General features: G+C 43.8%; 1 long non-coding RNA gene across 1 annotated transcript; it reads left to right on the plus strand.

The window, feature by feature from the left end:
- Positions 1 to 219: 219 nt before the first annotated feature.
- LOC144330150 (uncharacterized) lies at positions 220 to 4,258 on the plus strand. Its single transcript, XR_013396063.1, has 2 exons — positions 220 to 950; positions 3,165 to 4,258. It is a non-coding gene; the product is annotated as an uncharacterized LOC144330150 (long non-coding RNA).
- The last annotated feature ends 776 nt before the right edge of the window (positions 4,259 to 5,034 follow it).

Consider the following 5,034-nt stretch of genomic DNA (forward strand, 5'->3'; position numbering starts at 1 on the left):
ACAGTCTCCCCAGTTTCTCAGTAGAAGCTATGGGAAAAGTGCAGCTGGTGAAACCACCTTTACAAAAATCATAACAGTGAAAGAAGTCTGATGTAACCAACTCCATCTTCCCCCCCCCCCAGATGGAGTCTTGCTCTGTTGCCCAGGCTACAGTGCAGTGTCACAATCTTGGCTCACTGCAATCTCTGCCTCCCAGGTTCAAGCGATTCTCCTGCCTCAGACCCCCGAGCATCTAGGATTACAGGCGTGCACCACTACGCCTGGCTAATTTTTGTATATTTTAGTAGAGATGGGTTTTCACCATGTTGGCCAGGCTGGTCTGGAACTCCTGACCTCAAGTGATCCGCCCACCTTGGCCTCCCAAAGTGCTGGGATTACAGGCGTGAGCCACCGTACCCGGCTACCAAATAGATCTTGCTTCTAACCTCCTAGCTTGCTTTGCTTATTTCTGGGCGTATGCCGAACAAACCATGGGAGGAATTTAGTTTGTAGTTTAACTTTAAGACAAACATGAAAACAGCCACTTCATGAAGCAAACCGCCTCCTTGCTTGGGGGTCAGACCTGCTTTGTAAAAGTAACAGCTTAGCCACAGTATTAGAAATTATGGCTCAGGAGTCCTATAGCCAGAGACCACAAGATCCTAACCTCCTCAGTTGCTCCTGTAGATAACATTATTATTGTAAAATCTAAGATTGCTGTTCTAGGTATTTTTCAGACTCTGCATTCTGAATGGATCAGCTGGCGTCACCGAGATTGGTAAACTGGCCCCCTCTCAGGAACTGCTTCATTGAAAGAAGACAAGCTCCGACTCACTATGATTTTATCTCAGACCCAACTAATCAGCATTTCCCTGCTGCCCAAATGTTGCAGGACTTTTCTTTAGTTCAGCGAAAGACAGCGTTCTTTGTCCCACGGCCATGAAAATTCAGGCTCGGAGACAATTGGAATGGTGAGTAAGACGGGGTTTTATTGGGTGAAAAAGGAAGAAAAGGGGAATTCTTGCTAGGCCAGAGTCCCTGCTAGAGCACTTGCCGCGCAGGCCTTCAAATCCCAGGGTCCTCCCAGGAAGAGATGGGGCCATGCTTCTCCTCCCTGCGAATGGCACTAACTTCCCGAGGTTCCACCACAGTGAGCATTCGTCCCCGTGAGCAGGCTGGTTGGAGAATCTGCGGGGACCATCTTTCACCTGGCTGTCTCACAACCATCCTTGAAAAGCCCTAGCCTCTGAATTTTCGGGGAGGCTGATTAGAGTAATAACAAAGTTCCAGTCTTCCATTTAGTTGGCTCTGCATTTACTAAACTCTTTACTGCAATAACACTGTCTCAGTAAATCAGCTTTTCTGGGCAGGGTCAAGATGAACCTATTAGGCAATTATGCTGGTGCTGGGAGCAGCATCTCTGTCCCATCTTTTCTATAAGCTCTGTCACAAAGAAGCTAATACTTTTAAAATATGTGCCTCAAGTTAGCCTCTGAGGGTTGAAAATGAATGATTTTTAAGCCAAACAAATTATAAGCACCCACAACCGACCGAGTGGACTCCTGGGATTAAAGGTGTAAGCCACAGCGCCCAGTCTCACTTGGATAATTTTTTAAAACATTTTTTGCAGAAATGGAGCTTTACTATGTTGGCCAGGCTTGGCATATATTATTTTATAAATTGTATATACATACGTATAAGTGTATGTTCTAGTAATGAACTATCAGAAATTGACATTTTAAAAAGCAATACAATTTACAACAGAGTAATTAAATATAAAATACTTAGGAATAAAATATGTCCAAGACTCGTACACTGAAAAAAAATGCTAAGAGCAATGAAAGGAAACCTAAATACATCAAGAGACATTTCATATTTGTGCGTGAACAGACTCAATGTTGTTAAGATATTATTTATCCCTAAATTGATTTATAGATTCAATCTAATTACAATAAAAATCCCAACAGGGTTGGTTATTTTTTAAAGAAGTTGACATGCTAATTCCAAAATTCATATGCAAATCCAAAGACAGCATGCCCAAAACATGTTTGGAAAAAACAAAGTAGGAAGACTCACTCTGCCTGACTTATTTATATTTTATTGTATTTATTATAAAACTGCTATAATTAAGACAGTGTCATATTGGCATTAAGAAATTTTAAAAAATAGATCTATAGAGCAGGAGTACAGAGATAGAACCACATACATATTGTCAATTGACTGTTGCCAAAGCTTCAAGGGCAATTCAGTGGAGAAAGGTAGTTTTCTCAACAAACTTTAGAAAAATCACAACAATTTTTTTTTTTTTTTTTTTTTGGATATGGAGTCTCTTGCCCAGGCTGGAGTGCCGTGGTGCGATCTTGGCTCACTGCAACTTCCCCCTCCTTGGTTCAAGCGATACTTCTGCCTCAGCCTCCCAAATAGCTGGGACTACAGGTGTGCACCACCATGCCCGGCTAATTAAAAAAAGATTTTTGATCCCTACATTGCTCTACATATAAAAATGAACCTCAAGTAGATCATAGACCTATCAATAAAACCCACAACTTTAAAATTTTTATAATAAAATCTTTGTCAACTTGTGTTGGGGAAAGATTTCTTAGATACAACACTGAAAGTATGACTCACAAAAGAAAAACACAATTAAAAGAACTTCATCAAATTTAAGAAACCTCTGCCTTGGTAAAGACACTGTAAGAGACAAACTACACACTGGGAGATAATCATCTTCAGAGATGGCTTTGCCTCCTAGGGGACATTTGGCAGTGTCTAGAGATATTTTTGATGTCACAGTTGGGTAGAGAGGGCATATTACTACTGACATCTAGTGAGTAAAGGCCAGGGGTGCCACTAAGTATTCTACAATACACAGGACAGCCCTCTATAGCAGGGATGACTACAGTAAAGAGCCACATGGATAAATTTATCACTTGCCTACTTAAGGCACTGGCCAATCAGTTTCCATCACCACCTGCTAAAATGAGCCATCTCCTTCTTCCCAAAGCCTTGAGGTAGGGACAATGCCTGGAGTCAAACTTGGATGTGATAGATGCCAAATCCTGCCCAGTGCCAAAGGTATCACATGGGGCAGGAAGGGCACTGCTCTCAAAGGCCAGAAAGTAAGGTTGCTCCTTAAAGAGCTCAAATTCTGACTTCAACTCATATTTGGACTCTTTGTGGTCTAGGTGGCGGCCAGGGTGGTCTTCTATGGTTGGCTCAAGCCTGAGCATTGAATCTTCTGAAATATCACCTCCCCGAACTGGTGAGCAGTTGCCTCCCTTGGTGATTTGTGTCCTGCTTAACCCATCTCTTTTACTGTCCTAGTGACGGACCTAGAGGGACAGACACTGAAGGAGAAATGGTGGGTGAGGGAAGGGGTTGTAGCAGGAGATCACGGGTAGGTGAAGAAACCAGAGACAACATCCTGTAGGAAACGCAGGGGGTTCCCAGAGGCAGTCAGCAGCAGGGACATAGGGACACTTTACATTCTGTGTGCAACTGCTCAGATTTCTCCAGGTTAACACTTAGGAGCAAATGAAACAAAGATTCATTTCACTCCCTGCTCCCCTCTACTCCCTCCCCTACCTTATCCTTCCTTTTCACGGAACACATACTGCACGTTCAAAGTTATTTCAAGGTTCCAGCTCAAATGTCATTTCTTTGGCAAGGTCTTATCAGCTCCCTTTCAAACAGAAGTTGGGAGTACATCTCTTAGTGGTCTGAGTGTTCGATTGAATTAAGAGCTCCCTGCGGGTAGGCTGTGAGTCATTCATTCAGTGGTTCCATTCCCCCAGCCCAGCCAGGCAGTGAGAAAAATCACATGTTGGGTTTGACATTAGGTCAACCCCCCAGTGAAGACAAACTGATTACTTATTACTGATGTAGAAACAAAAGACCCTTGCAGCAGTGGGATTTAAACCCATGCCCCCAAAGAGACTGGAGCCTAAATATAGTGCCTTAGACCATTCAACCACACTACCAAACTGCTGGGACCAATTGGCCACACTGCTAAACCATCTTGTCCTTTTCCAGCAATGTCTTCTGGAAAGGATGATATAACCAGAAAGAGCAGGCTTCTATTCCAGCTGTCACCGCTCTTTCATTTTGTGCTTTGGCACTCTGCCTCTTAAACTTTCTCTGGAGTACTGTTTTCTCTGCTTCTCAGTCCGTGTGGTGGACTATGATTGATGTTATAGCTCCCACAACGGCCATTTCCTTTCTAGTATTGGTAGGCTAATTAATTTAGACCACTCCTTCTTGAAATAAAAATTATTAAAAATATTGCATAAGATTTTTACCAAATCTCAGCTGGGTGTAGTGGCTCACGCCTGGAATCCCAGCACGCTTGGGAAGCCTAGACAGGAGGACTGCTTGAGTCCAGTTCAAGACTTCCTGGGCGACATGGTGAAATCCCATCTCTAAACAAAAATAAATAAAATAAATAAATCCTTTTTTTTTTTTTTTTGAGACGGAGTCTCGCTCTGTTGCCCAGGCTGGAGTGCAGTAGCATGATCTCGGCTCACTGCACGCTCTGCCTCCCGGGTTCACGCCTTTCTCCTGCCTCAGCCTGCCGAGTAGCTGGGACTACAGGCACCCGCCACCAAGCCCGGCTAATTTTTTGTATTTTTTAGTAGAGACGGGGTTTCACCGTGTTAGCCAGGATAATCCCTATACCCTGACCTCGTGATCCGCCCGCCTTGGCCTCCCAAAATGATACTTTTACCAAATCTCCTTAGAAGCATTAAAGTGCTGATATGGGAGTAAGCAACTAATAGGCCAGAAACCAAGGGAAAGGTGGAATTCAGAGCGTTAAGGGAAATTATCTGGGCATTGACCTTTGTAGCCCTAAAGGCATTTGTAATAGGCCAGGAGCAGTGGTTCATGCCTGTAATCCCAGAATTTTAGGAGGCCCAGGTGGGTTGGATCACCTGAGGTCAGGAATTTGAGACCAGCCTGGCCAACATGGTGAAAACGCGTCTCTACTAAAAATACAAAAATCAGCCGGGTGTGGTGGCACGCACTTGTAATCCTAGCTACTCAGGAGGTTACCGCAGG

Source organism: Macaca mulatta, chromosome 7 (genome assembly GCF_049350105.2).
Source record: "Macaca mulatta isolate MMU2019108-1 chromosome 7, T2T-MMU8v2.0, whole genome shotgun sequence".
Taxonomy (NCBI): Eukaryota; Metazoa; Chordata; class Mammalia; order Primates; family Cercopithecidae; genus Macaca; species Macaca mulatta.